The following is a 15,989-nucleotide window of genomic DNA, read 5'->3' as shown; positions in this document are numbered from 1 at the left end:
GTGACATTTTGGGGGCGGTGAGTGTAGCGGGTAGGGGATTGAGACTGAAAGTGTACCTTTAAGGCCTAATCACTGGCGCTGATCATTTGGATCAGGTGGCGTAAGTGACGCGTCCCTTTAAATGTGTTGCAAGACATGAACAGAAAAACATTAATGCGGTGTGAGTTGAAGAGTGAGCCTCTTGGTGTATCGTCTGTGCAAACAGGAGAATGTGAGTTTTCTTGGAAGGTTATGTCGATTTAATATTGAACTTAATGAGAACCGCTTAACACGGCTCGTTTGTTTGTTTGCTTGTAGCTCGGCTTGGTGTCTGCGTGTATGGTAACCAGTAAATGGTGCCAGTAGTCACGAGTCTACAGACTATCGCAAAATAGTGAGTAGTGATTCTACATGGGGTTTGAAGTAACGAGTAACATCGAGGAGAGTGTCCATTAATCATTCATGCCGTTTAACTTTATTGTTAAAGAGTATATAGTTCTTACTGATTTGGGCTGGTGTCAAAAGAAATGTAAGTTTTCTTTTTTTTAATCCTTTCTTAGACTTAATGTTTTAAAATGTTATAATGTGATCATAAAATATTTGTTTGTGATTATAGGAGGATTGCCTTCGTCGGCCACTAGCTACTGTTTTTCCTGGGTTTAATAATCGTGTTTCATTTTGTATTTTTTCATATGTGTGTCTGTTTGGCAATTGTCATTATTCAACCTTTGGCCATGGGCATTGTGCAATATTTCCTCTAGGGACCGTGTCCATCTTGCAATGTTTACTGGTGTGAAGTGTGAAATGCTGTGTTAATGTACGTATGGCCAATTTTGTTTGAAGTGTTTCTTGCAGTGTTGGAGTGTATGTGAACCGTACCTATATATCTGACTTTATTCACTGTAGTTTAGGCATTGTAGATTTTTATATCTTGTAACTCATTTATTATGAGACCTTTTATTCACTGTGATTAATCTATTGTAGAATTGTTCACTGTTACCTATGGGAAACATCTGTCTGCTCTGATTGCCAATCATTGTATTGTCTAGTGTTTAATAAAATTGAGTACATCAGTCCCATTTTTATCCCTTCATTGGAGATAACCTGTTCAAATAGCTTGCAGGGGAGTGCTGTTTGGGGTTTTCTACTCTAGATATACAAATTGTGAGACTGAGCACGCCCCTAGGGGTCACATATATATACAAACACACATACACACAGTGGTGGACAGTAACGGAGTAGCTTTACTTCGTTACTGTACTTAAGTACATTTTTCAAGTATCTGTACTTTACTTGAGTAATTTTATTTTGAGTAACTTTTACTTTTACTTCACTACATTCCGAAGCATAAAATCGTACTTTTTACTTCACTACATTTCATAAAACATATCGTTACTCCCTATAATATATCACGTGCTCCGAGACGCAAGCGGTGTCTGATTCATCATGAATGAACTGAGTCTTTTCAAAATAAACCTTTAAATCGGATCGCGAATCGCACCAAACGATTCGTTTAGGAATTAGAATGATCCAATTGCAGCTGTTCTGGAGTCGACCACTCACTGATTCAAATGAACCGTTTAGTGCGAGTCTCCAGAAATAAGAACCGGGAGATCTTGTGAGCGCGCGTGCGTCGATGTTGCTAAAAGTAAGTTATTAATGTCGAAATATTGGATTAATTATTGTAACTGAAAATCATATTTAGGTAAAAATTTTCAGTTGTTTGGGAACTAAATCCGTTGTAAAGAGTGATCTATTTAAGCCCACTGAAATGCTCGAGTGCAGACACATCAATTTTAGGTAAAAAAAAAAAACTTTAAATAACACAGATTAAATACAATAACTCATGCACGTTCAAATTCCCCGCTGCCATAATGTTAACAGTTTTATTAAAATGTCCTATGTGACATCTGTTTTTATATTGTTTATCAACAGTAACGTTATGCATATGTATGTTGTTTGGATTAACTAGACGAGTAACGTTAGACAGACATGAATGTTTATTCATAACCGTACTGAAAATAAGTAAATATTGTTAGCTGATGCTAACTGTCTAGCTAACAAGCTTGTTGGTGCTAAGTTGAGGTAATTTTTATAAATAATGTCCAAATATTTTTATTCAACCACCTATATATATAGAGAGAGAGAGAGAGAGAGAGAGAGACAGAGAGAGAGAGAGAGAGAGAGAGAGAGAGAGATTACATCTGGGTAGAAAAGAAAGGATGTGATGTTCAGAACATGGTAACTACAGTAATTATTAAAGTGGGAAGAGATGCACCCCGTTTGGCCAGGGTAGTTTTTAAACCATAGACAAGGTTTGAGAAGGAAAAAATCATTATGAAAATATAATTATATATGTTCTTCCTAACTTCAGGCTTTATTATCATGTCATATATAAAGTTACAGTACAGACCAAAAGTTTGGACACACTTTCTCATTCAAAGAGTTTTCTTTATTTTTATGACTAAGAAAATTGTAGATTCACACTGAAGGCATCAAAACTATGAATTAACACATGTGGAATTATATATGGAATTATATTAATAACAAAAAAGCTTGAAACAACTGAAAATCTGTCATATTCTAGGTTCTTCAAAGTAGCCACCTTTTGCTTTGATTACTGCTTTGCACACTCTTGGCATTCTCTTGATGAGCTTCAAGAGGTAGTCACCTGAAATGGTCTTCCAACAGTCTTGAAGGAGTTCCCCGAGAGATGCTCAGCACTTGTTGGCCCTTTTGCCTTCTGTCTGCGGTCCAGCTCACCCCTAAACCATCTCGATTGGGTTCAGGTCCGGTGACTGTGGGGGCCACGTCATCTGGCGCAGCACCCCATCACTCTCCTTCTTGCTCAAATAGCCCTTGATGCCTTCAGTGTGACTCTACAATCTTCATAGTCATGAAAATAAAGAAAACTCTTTCAATGAGGAGGTGTGCCCAAACTTTTGGTCTGTACTGTAACTTTGATGTTCTGTAAAACAAACTTTAAATTACTTTGTTCTTATTGGTGAAAAACAGATGGTCAACTTTGTTTTCTCTCAGGTACATCACAGTGTAAGCTTCACAGTGAACATTACTCTCGTCAGCGTAGTCCATATCAACAACAAAAATATATCTTGACTCCATATAGTGGTTATTTTGGAAAAAATCCCAGGTATTTTGAGCAGTAGGATTATAAAAAATATGTGCTAATATAACATTAAATTAAGTAGCCTATATAAAATTGCAAACATCTATCTTTCAGTACTTTTTTACTTAAGTACATAAAAATTTGAGTACTTTTGTACTTTCACTTGAGTAAGATTGAAAAAGGAGTACTTTTACTTTTACTGGAGTAATATTTTACTATACGTATCTGTACTTTTACTCAAGTACTTGATTTGTGTACTTCGTCCACCACTGCACACTACTCATCCAGTTTTTTTTTGTCAACTAGGCATTCCGTTAGTTTTTCAAATTGGTATGTTTTGACGGGCTGCAAAGAATTACAGAGCTGAGTATCATCAGCATAACAGTGAAAGCTAACGAAGTGTTTCCTGATGATATCTCCCAAGGGTAACCTGTAAAGTGTGAAGAGTAAAAGCCCTAGAATGGAGCCTTGATGTACTCCATACTGCACTTGTGATTGATATGATACCTTTTCATTCATACAAGTATAAACCATGCTAATGCAATTCCATTAATGCCAACAAAGTATTCTAGTCTATGCAAAAGAATGCTCTGGTCAATAGTGTCGAACACAGTGCTAAGATCCAATAGCAATAATAGAGATATACAACCTGTGAGGGAAGGATAACAGGAAGCAAAATGCAAGTAACAATTTATTGATAGGAGTGAATATGACAGGCTTCAGCTGACGGTGGGTGGTGCAGGGACCTCGATGGGCAGCACGGGGCGGGTGAGATGGTGAGTAGTGTGTGTTGGTGAAAGATGATGGAAGATCCAGAAGATGATGTAGTAATCCACATTGAACATGGAACCGGAACAAACCCACGAGATTGACCGCTGAACAGGAGGGAGACAGACATGCAGCACAGAGGACCTCAAACAACAATCTGACAAACAAGAGACGAAAGACGGGGCATTAAGTAGGCAGATGGAATAAGATGCAGATGTCGCTGATCACTAATGATCAGCGGTAACGCCAGGGTGCAATTTACCTGGGGGATGCGTGGGATTTCCCCCTTTCTGGTCAATGTATCCCTGCCTCTGCTTAATTATTTTTATCCCCGGTGCGGATAAATTTATCCCCCCACCTCAAAGTGATGAGTGCTACACTAGTGGCGCGATGGATCACAAAACTGATCACGGATCCGTGGTTTGATTAAAGTCAATTTTTATTTTAAAATGCACTGCTTTGGCTGGCTCTGCCACGCAGCCTCTCTGTATTCACCACTCTGAAAACTTGCTCAATGTTTATACAATTCTTCCTCTCCTATAGTAAAAAATGAGTAGAACTTTTCTTCAGGGGATCTATAGTGCAATGTCTGATGCTATACTGTAGCTGACGGCTGCATGGTTACAATTTTATCTACTTAGTAGTAGTTCATAAAGTAATTACTGCTGTGCAGTTGGGAAATGTCAAAACTTGTTGATGCTTTATTTTTAGTTAATTTAGCCACTGTATTGAATAAATACCTGGGGTTATGTTTTTTTTCTTCTAAAAAAAAGACGAAAAAGTACCTCTACCTCATGTTTTGTTTTCATCCAGCTGTGCTACATTTTGGGGGCTGCTTTCTTTGGGGTGCGAGTGTGCTCATTATTCCACGTTGTGTCAGACTGTTTTCCTTAATCTTCCTTAAGTGTAAAGGAGCAACTGTATTTAAAATGCTAGAAAAGAGAGAGTCCATAGTTTCTGTTACATCATCAGGTTGTTCTGAGGTTTTGGATATGCTAAGGAATTGGAATACATCAGGTAGATTAAATTTAAATTAAATTAAAATTTGTGCATTTAGCAGACGCTTTTATCCAAAGCGACTTACAGTGCATTCAGGCTATCAATTTTTACATATCATGTGTTCCCGGGGAATCAAACCACCAACCTTACGCTTGCTTGCTTGTTAGCGCAGTGCTCTACCAGTTGAGCTACAGGAACACTTACAAGATTACTTACAAAGCAGTCTTTTGTGGTAGAAGTGATGGTTCTACCATACTTGTAACAAGAAGTAGAATTATCAGTTTTAGCTATATGAAGTTTGCACAAAACTAAATAATGGTCTGAGATATCATCACATGGCTGCATAATTTCAACACCATTAATATCAATTCCATGTGACAGTATTAAATCTAGAGTATGATTTTGACAATGAGTAGGTCCTGAGACGAGTTGTCTAACCCCAGTAGAGTTCGAAATGTCTATGAATGCTGATCCCAATGCATCTTTTTCATTATCAACATAAAAGTGGATATTAAAATCTGCAACAATTAAAACTTTATCTGCAGCCAGCACTAACTCAGATACAAAATCAGCACATTCTTTAATATAGTTCGTATAGTGCTCTGGTGCCCTATATACAGTAGCCAGTACAAACATCACAGGGGATTTATCATTTACACTTGTTTCTCTGGACAATGTTAAATGAAGCACCATTACTTCGAATGAGTTATACTTGAAGCCCGTACTGAAAACATTGTTATAAATTAAAGCAACCCCCCCCCCCCTTTACCATTTGAATGTAGCTCATGCTTATAACAGTAATCTTGGGGGGTAGACTCATTTAAAAGAATGTAATCATCAGGTTTTAGCCAGGTTTCTGTCAAACAGAGCACATCACGGTTATGATCTGTTTTGTATCTTTTTTTATTTATTTGTTGAACCTCAACGTTTTTTTTTTAGTTCAGGGAACAAACGCAATCTCTATACGCGTGTGAAATCTAGGTGAAAGAGTCTCTATGTGCTGAGAATTAACGGACTCCTGTGACGTGCGGTGGCTAGCAGACGGTTGGTTTCGCCAGTCTGCTTCTGTCACTATCATTAGATGGAGTGCCCATGAACTTCAGTAGAGGGCACTCCACTCAGGACCATTCCACCCATCAACCACCAAATGTCACTTGGACACTAGCACCTCTCATACTGTTGCACCACACCCAAACTACATTCCCCATGAGTCACTGCATCACAATCACCTTGCCACACCTGCACCTCATTCATCAGCCAATTTCCTTGCCACACCTGCACCTCATTTACACACATATAAAACCTGTCTAGCATTTCCGAGCGTTTTCCCTTGTGTTTGTCTGATCTTGGATTCTGTATTTCGACTGCCCCGATCTCTGCTTGGTTCTGTTTTCGATTCTGGTTGCCCCTAACATACTTGACGCCATTCCTGATTTCTGCCTGTCTGACCATTCTTTGAATAAAGTTCTGCACATGGATCCGAACACCTCTGACTCCTCGTTACAGAAGACTTCACCATACCAGGATCCAGCAGCCCGGTATACTCTCGTTACTGAGATGTCTGTTCCCACTTCAAGGTGAGCATATCAACTCTCCCGCTCTATCGTTGACCCAGTAGATCAACTATTGCACCTTCGTCAAGGAGCCCTATCTACTGAAGAGTATGTTCAACAGTTCTGTGAGCTATCATATCAAGTACAGTACTATGATGAAGTTGTGTTTAAAGACTTGTTCCGTTTTGGACTCAATGAATCAACTAAATCATTGTTACCTGGAGGGGATTTTAAGGGCAGTTTAAGGGACATTATGGACTAAACACTGATTTTATGTGACTCTCCGTTCATTGTGGGAGAGGCAGAGGACAGCATTGAAGCTCCAAAGTCTCTATACAAAATAGCTGCCAGCCTGGAGACCGTTCACAAGATGGCCGCCAGCCCAGCGCTGTTGAGCAAGATGGCCGCCAGCCCAGAGCCGCTGCGCAAGATGGTAGCCGAGGTTGATCTTCCGTAGTCAAGCCAGGTCCCCGTTGATCTTCCATAGTCAAGTCAGGTCCCCGTCGACTTTCCAGAGTCAAGTCAGGTCCCCGTCGACTTTCCAGAGTCAAGTCAGGTCCCTGTCGACTTTCCAGAGTTAAGACTGGTCCCCGTCGACTTTCCAGAGTCAAGTCAGGTCCCCGTCGACTTTCCAGAGTCAAGTCAGGTCACCACTAACACCCAAGAGTCAAGTGAGACAACAGTTAAACTTCAAGAGTCTCTTAAAAGGTCACCGTTGACCATCCAGAGTCAGGTCAAGTCACCATTAACACCCATGAGTCAAGTGAAACAACAGTTAAACTTTATGAGTCAAGTCAGGTCACCACTAACACCCAAGAGTCAAGTGAAACAACAGTTAAACTTCATGAGTCTAGTCAGGTCACCGTTGACCATCCAGAGTCAGGTCAAGTCTCCGCTGACCGTCCAGAGTCAGGTCAAGTCACCATTAACACCCATGAGTCAAGTAAAACCACAGTTAAACTTCATGAGTCAAAGCAAGTCACCATTAACCTCCGTGAACTAAGTCAAGTCACAGTTGATCCTCATGAGCACAGTCAAGTCACCAACGATCTTCATGAGCCAAGTCACTCTAACCTCCGTGAGTTAAGTCAAGTCACAGTTGATATTCATGAGCCAAGTCAAGTCACCAACGATCTTCATGAACCAAATCAAACCACAGTTGATCTTCAGGAACCAAGTCAAGTCACAGTTGATCTTCAGGAACCAAGTCAAGTCACAGTTGATCCTCATGAGTACAGTCAAGTCACCAACGATCTTCATGAGCACAGTCAAGTCACCAACGATCTTCATGAGCCAAGTCAAGTCACCATTAACCTCCATGAGTTAAGTCAAGTCACAGTTGATCTTCATGAGCCAAGTAAAGTCACAGTTGATCTTCAGGAACCGAGTCAAGTCACAGTTGATCCTCATGAGCACAGTGAAGTCACCAACGATCTTCATGAGCCAAGTCAAGTCACCATTAACTTCTGTGAGTTGTCAAGTCACCATTAACCTCCGTGAGTTAAGTCAAGTCACAGTTGATCTTAATGAGACAAGTCAAGTCACCAATGATCTTCATGAGCCAAGTCAAGTCACCAATGATCTTCATGAGCCAAGTCAAGACACAGTTGATCATCATGAGTCAAGTCAAGTCACAGTTGATCATCATGAGTCAAGTCAAGTCACAGTTGATCTTCATGAGCCGTCAAGTCACAGTTGATCTTCATGAGCCAAGTCAAGACACATTTGATCTTCATGAGCCAAGTCAAGTCACAGTTGATCTTCATGAGCCAAGTCAAGTCACAGTTGATCTTCATGAACTAAGTCAAGTCACAGTTGATCTTCATGAACTAAGTCGAGTCACCAGGACTTTAGGAGGTTAAGGTGATAGATCTGACGTGCCCTGTTCCTATCAGACTCTATTACCTCATAATCGAGATCTCTGACTTGTCGTGCAACCTCAAACGCTCCCTGCCACTTAGCCATTAACTTAGAGCTCGACGTTGGGAGTAATACAAGTACTTTCTCTCCCGTTGGAAATTTGCGTAATCTAGTTCCCCTGTTATACAGCTGCCTCCGGGGGTCCTGGGCTTGTAACAAATTCTCCATTGATAGCCGCCCCAAAGTGTGGAGTTTTGTTCTCAAATCCAGCACATACTGAATTTCGTTTTTGCCTTGAGATGGCCCCTCCTCCCAAGTTTCTCTCAGAACACCCAGCATCCCTCTATGGAGTCCATAGAGAAGCTCAAAGAGGGAAATTAACTGACGGAACTGACATTCCGGACAAGATGCACACCTCCTGCGCACGTTGTCGTGAATGGCCGTCCAAAAGAAACAGGTCATGAGGCAATTCAGTGTTGCTGCCTGTCCCTGCGGCTCTTCAGAATCAACAACTGGGTTGTATTCACTTTTGTCTGAGCATCTTGGGTCACTCGATTCAACCGATCTCTTAAAATGGCAAAATACGGATAGGTGAGTGGGTGGGCAGGTTGGAGAGACTGGCCATCGAAGGAGCGGACCTGTTGAAAAGCGTGTTTTAATGTCTCATACTGAGACTGCTCCAGAGGAAAGTCATCACACTCCGTGAGAATAAGTCTCCCGATTTCGTTTGGTTCCCCTGAAGCAGAACCCACTGGTGCCTTATTTCCACAAGAGGAATCCGCACATAACAACCCCAATAAAACAGTAAACATGGGCCAATTTGTTCCCAAAATGATTGGATGCCGGAGGTGGGGACTAACCACCACATCCTCACTATGCTTTTGTCCCCTGAATTGAATAATAATCAGGACCGTTTCCGTTTCCGGTTTGTGTCAGCAGTCCGTCTCTCTCTCGACTGCTTCTGTCTCTTTTGGTGTTTTATACTCTCTCCTCGTCAATTACTGAAACAAGAGACAGGTGTTGTTTGTTTTTGCCCAAACCACTCACTTACCGCTCGTCTCCTGATTCTCTCTCCCGCTGCAGACCTCGCTAAACCACGCCCCCAACCCCCCAACTCTCATGTGGGGTGGCCATCTTGGCCGGGAACTCAGGTGTGCTGGCCATCTTGGCATGGCATCCATTTTGTCTGGAGACTCAAACGGGGTGGCCATCTTGTGAAGAGGCAATTGAGTGGTGGCCATCTTGTGAGCAGGTGCTGGCTTGGGAGGCATTACGAGAGCAGGCCATGGCTTCAGAGGCATGACGAGAGCAGGCCCTGGCTTGGGAGGCATGACAAGAGCAGGGACTGTCTTGGCAGGAATGACAAGAGCAGGCCCTGACTTGGGAGGCATGACGAGAGCAGGCACTGTCTTGGAAGGAATGACGAGAGCAGGCCCTGGCTTGGGAGGCATGACAAGAGCAGGCACTGTCTTGGTAGGAATGATGAGAGCAGGCCCTGGTTTGGGAGGAATGACGAGAGCAGGCCCTGGCTTGGAAAGCATGATGAGAGCAGGCACTGTCATCGAGGAAATGATAAGAGCAGGCCCTGGCTTGGGAGGCATGATGAAAGCAGGCACTGTCTTGGGAGGCGTGACGTGAGCAGGCTTATGGCTCGGCCCACAGTAAATGAGGAACCACTCAAATTAAGTGCAATGTCAAAATACTGTATGTGATGCAATCTAGGAAAACCCAATACATGCTGAAATTTTACCCTTTTTAGTTTTGAAACTAAAATTACTAACTAAATTACAGTATACTCATATGATACCATATGAAAGCCCTTTCCAAAACTTTTTTAATTTTGTCCATAGCTTGAACATAACAAAAGTTATGGCTATCTGAAGTTGGCTGATAGCTATGATTTTCCGGAATGGAAAAACAGGTTTAAAGTCAGATGGGTTTCACTTTCATTTCTACTTGGGGGGGGGGGGATGCTATTTCATGCATACTGAGTTTTTTACACTGTTAAAGAGTTGGATTCCCATGCTAAACATGGACAAAGTTTCAAAAATTAAGTTGTACGTTTGAAGGAGTATTTTTGTTCCCAAAATACTCCTTCCGGTATGTCACAAGTTTCGGAAAGTTTTTTTTCGAGTATGGGTCTGTGTGACGTTAGTTGGAGCGGAATTTCCTTATATGGGTCCTAGGGCACTTCTGCCGGAAGAGCGCACGCTCCCGTATAGCGAGGCTGAGCACACAGACATTTCACTGATCAGAGCGATTCACTGATCAGAGCGAGAGCGTTGCGAAAAGTCACAAAAGAAGTGTGTTTTTGGTTGCCAGGGCAAGACAACCCTGCACAGATTACCAAAAAAACAGCATTAACGGACCAGTGGATGGAGTTTATTTTTACAGAGCATCAATGTCAGCCTCAGGATCTGATTCTGGATCATAAATAAACGGCTGAATCTGACTGTAAGCCATGGTTTGTTTTGGATGATGGTTTTTCCCTCACGGTAATGTCACAGTTTCCACATGCTCTCAATGCAAAAGCCTACTGGCACTCGTGATTCTTTAGCTCCGCCCACACGTCATGCCTCCAGTCGGTCGTGTTTTTCCGGGAAAAATCGGTACAGACTATCTTTCTCTTATGAATATAATAAAACTAAAGACTTTTTGGAGTTATGAAGGATGCAGTACTACTCTATAGGTACTCAAGATTAACAGGATATTGAGTGAAAACGAGCATTTCACCCCCCCTTTAAGGATCACTGTCTGTCAGAAGCACTATATTGCATCATTACACAAACAGACTAATGTTACCCTGAAGAGGACAGTTTTCCGTTGTTTATCATGGGCATAGTCTCTGAACTTTTGATCACCTCTTGTATGTTTGGATAGCACAAATAGTGTACCATTTCAAGCTAGCGCAGCACACTTGTGCATACAACAGACTGTCATTGGACTGCTCCTCTTGAGTAACATCATCATCCGATCCTTCATCTCTGGATGTAGAATAGTCCATTATAACATCTTTTAGGGTACTGACATCACCACGATTGAGCAGACAGAGACGAGCAAGATTGTAAGTGAGCAGCTTCAGACTGTTTTGTTTTATTGCTCTCCGCCATCTCACGATATAAAAAATACAGCATGCAAAGTTTTTATTTATTTTGTTTACAGAGGACTGGTGGGAAATATGCATTGATACACTTTTATTATATACGTTACTTCATTTTTTTTTTTTTTTTTTTTTTTGATAGGTTAACTGTTTCTGTGGTGTTAAGAGAAAGCACCTCCACAGCATGTTCTTTTCTGCTTGCTGCAATAAATAACTCTTTTTCTGCACTAAGCAAGTACATTTTGGCAAGATGTTTTCAGAGATTATAGACAAGATATTATATAATAATAATTCAATGAAACCCTAATTTTCACAAAAATTTTACATATGACCTATTTTTAGAATTTCCTGAAAATGTCCCAGCGCGGCATCCGAAGGGTTTTCCCAGATCGCATCACATATTGTTCCAGAGTCCAGTGCGGAGTGTGATGTGGCATTAATTTAGGGATTTCATTTGTGAGACCAAAATGGAAAATGTCCTTGAGTGCAACAACATTGAAGTCCACCTGATGGCACAGTCCACAAAAGTCCTCCACATAATCCTCTATGGCCTGGGTTGACCAGATAAGCAACCAGGAAAACAGCCTGAGGGGGACTACATTCTCTGAAGGCGACACACGACATAAGACGACAGAGCACAATTGACAATGAAAGGCGACAAAATTGACATAGTATACTGATGATCTGATTTATTTGTATATTAAAGGGGTCATATGATGCTTTTTTAAAAGTTCATTATTTTGTGTAACAGAATATGGTGACATTATTTTGTGTAACAGAATATGTCGACATGCTTTAATGTTTTAAAAAACAACATTATTTTTCAAATACTGTACATTATTGTTGATCCTCTATGCCCCGCCTATCTCAAAAGTGTCGTTTTCTACAAAGTTCATCCTTCTTATGAGCGCAGTCTGCTCTGATTGGCCAGCTGACCCAATGCATTGTGAACACCACATAACTGCTAGCTTCATTTTCAAAATAAATGTAAAGATGGTTAATAATGTCCTTAGTTTTACTGTTATGTCCCTTCTTTACCTGATGGTGGCAGGATAACCAAAATCCATTATAAAAGTTGGTTTAGCAATTCAGTGAAAAGTACTAAAGCTCAAAGTTACATAAATATCAAAAGTTATGAAACTTTGTCCTCAGCCACAGTTATTTACTTTGGCACAAATAATACATTGATGAGACCATAGACTGATCATTAGATTTACCTAAAACAATGTATATCTCATGTTTAACCACTATTGAGACATCAGAGCCAGCAGCAAATTCCAGAAGTTCAGGCTGATGCTTTTCTCCACGGTTCATGAGGGCTGAATGACTGCTGACTCCCTAGAGCTCACGACTCCGAAAATATTTAAGTTAATTCTTAAATATGTTCTTTATGAACAAAATTCTCTCCCAAAAAAACAAAAACAAAAAACCTTAAAACTACTTTTGGTAACACAACAACAGTATTTCAAAAATTATAGTGGATTTTGGCGTCTGCTATGACACGCTGTGAGAAATGATGTAAAGCGGAGTGATACAAACTGTAAAATGGTACCCATGGTGATACTGGGAAATATCTCATGATTTGAAAGACCTCCCAGCCAATCAGATTTTAGAACCACAACAAACTATTGTATAAATATATACCTGTGACTATAAGAACAATCTCTCTCTGGATAAAATCTCATGAACAAAAAAAGGATAGCAAAGATTGCATTTCCATAAAATACTTGTTTGTGTAAAATCTGCTTATGTTCCTCTGAGAATTTAGGAATGGGCCTATCATATATTTTTTAAATTAAATAGTCAACTTGTGACTGGGTTGGCTATTCAGATTCTTCTTCTTACAACATAATTGTACTCTTGTATAAAAAACACAAATATTTTTCAGTCAGTCCATACTAATTTGAAATGCTTTCTTTAATTTAGAAATATCTGTATTTCTTTACTGTAGAAATATTCCCATATTAAAATACTCTAATAGGTATTTTAATAGAAGAAAAAGACAGGGAAATTAAGTTTTAAAGTGTCCCTGTGAAATCCAGATGAGCGCCATGATGCTTTAGACAGTGGGGATTGAACAGAATACAAATTAACACACTGTAATATCAACATTTTTGATGTGGTATTTAAATGTGGATTTATGTTTTTATAATACAAGCAACATCACCTCTGTGCACAGGGTATGATTTGATAGTTAATGATTTTGTTTGTATCGCCCCTGAAATTAGAGCGGCCATTATAATCTCATAATACATGCTCTTTATCTAATGTCCCAGATATGGAACACTTCCTTTGCAGGACCACAATTAAAGTCTCACATCAGTGGGTCTGGCACACGACAGGAAATGGGTGTTTGCATCCTCCACTTTAGTACCGACTTTCCTCCATTATGACATCACAGGGATCAGGAAGTCATTGGAATGGAAAAAAAAATGCATTAAAGCCCTGAGCGGAGAACAGCCATGAACCACACAATATACAAACATATGCCAGGTGACTGAGGAAAGACTAGGAGATGAATGAAAGGGAAGGAGACGCGACCTGCCCCAACACAAAGAGCTGCTGGTGAGCCACAGGCTTCGTTTGGGGCCTCTAGAGTGCTGCAGAGAGCAGGATGTTTTGGTTTATTTAGCGCTTAATGTGGGTGTTTCAGACAAGGTGTGCAGTGCCCTCCTCACCACAGAGAAGTAGATTTATGAGAATGATGGCTGATGGCTCAGGGGCAAGAGTAGGGTACAATCTCTACAATGCTACTGCTATGCCACAAAGTGAAAAATAATACATTTGCATATAAATTTGTTAACACTAGAGCTGTCAAGATATTACATTTTTCATATCATGGTTTTTGTGGCCATAAGAATTCATGATATCGATATATAGTGAAATGTTAAAAAACTTTTTTTTTGGCTGGGTATCAAACTATTTGTTCCTTTGTTTATTGAGTTTTTCTTTTTCACCCAACGAACATAAGGATACTGATAAACGCAGGGAACAAGACTCTGGCTTTCTCCATCTTCTTTAAAGCTCATATGAAATAACAAGAGAGAAAATACTGCGGAGTTCAATAGTATGATGAATAAATATTAATGGTAACATTTTACAATAAGATGTCATTTGTTAACATTAAAGTATTAACTAGCATGAATGAACAATGAAAAATACATGTATTACACTTTTTTTGTTTTGTTAATGTCAATAAAAATAGAGTCATTCATTGTTCATGTTAGTTCATATTGTATTAATGGAAACATCACAAACTAGAAAAAAATACATACATAATAAATCAACAATGTGAAATGACAGGTTTTAGAAGCCAAGCAATGCAGTGCCTGTGCAAATATTTCAAAATTAGAGTAAATAGACTTGCTCTGGTCCTGATTATGATCCAAGCAAAGAATAATAGTTTACATAAATGTTAATATTTTTACATAAACGTTAATATATTTTTGGAGCTTGTCAGCTTCTGGACAATATATGCTTTCACTGTATGGAAAAGAGTTGCAAAAAATATATATATATTTGCATTAATTTACTCATGTATTGCTTCAGGTGTAGGAAACAATAAAAAGAAAATAATTTACCAATCTAAATCACTGTCTGCAAATTAAAATTTACATTTTCACTTTAAAAAACAACACAAGGATAAATACATGATTAAAGAATTTTCCTTTTTGGGGCAAACTAACTCTCGCATGGATTCACATTGGTGTTATTTTCTAAGTTAATGTATTTTCCAGAGTGTTGTCTTGATGTCTAGCTGCCATAAAACAATTAGACTTGTAGATTCTGGCAAGGCTTCAGCCAATTCTCTGCTTTGATTTTTACAAGATATCATTTGACTTTCTTGTATAGATGGCTAAATAAAAGAGAGAAAGTTTAACCTGTGAGGTACTGTGAGGTCAAATATAATTAGCACACATGTACTACAAACGCACCGCTCTTATCTATGTTATTTCACTTAGTCTTTATAAAAATAACAGGTACAGCTGGAGTACTGTTTGTAGTATACTGTCTGGCGACCTTCTTTCACACAATCAGTAGGTCAGGAGAACATCAAAGCAAAGGAGCAGGATACATAATGTGAAAATAACCAGCGATTAGACAGCTAGATAGAGAGATAGATGGACAGACAGACAGATAATCTGCTATGATGACCATCACAGATTAGTGGCCTTTCTGTCATTGCACTCTAGTATGTGTGTGTGTGTGTGTGTGTGTTTACTGAAAGCATGTGAGCTGAGAAGATAAACAGCTAGTTGGCCATTAAGTGTGCTGGACATCAGACCCTCAGTTTTTCTCTCTCAAACAGTCTTTCCTCATTTGATCGGTCATGGGCCGGTGTGGCTGGCAGTCTCCTCTGGGGCAAAACTGGCATGCTAACCAGCTGCTTGATCCGAGGGTCTTTTCTCCATTTGCCAGAGTATCACAATCATGACCTGTATTCAAAATTAACATTTTTATTCTGTATAAACAGTTATCATATCTTATGATGCAAGTTTCTCATCATAACAGGCCTTGGGTATGTCCAGATCTTTATCTGATTGTTGTTAAAAAGACAAAACACATGAGTATGAGTTCTTCAGTGCAATACAAACATCTACTC

Source organism: Carassius auratus, chromosome 20 (genome assembly GCF_003368295.1).
Source record: "Carassius auratus strain Wakin chromosome 20, ASM336829v1, whole genome shotgun sequence".
NCBI lineage: Eukaryota > Metazoa > Chordata > Actinopteri > Cypriniformes > Cyprinidae > Carassius > Carassius auratus.
Note: the sequence above shows the minus strand (reverse complement) of the source record.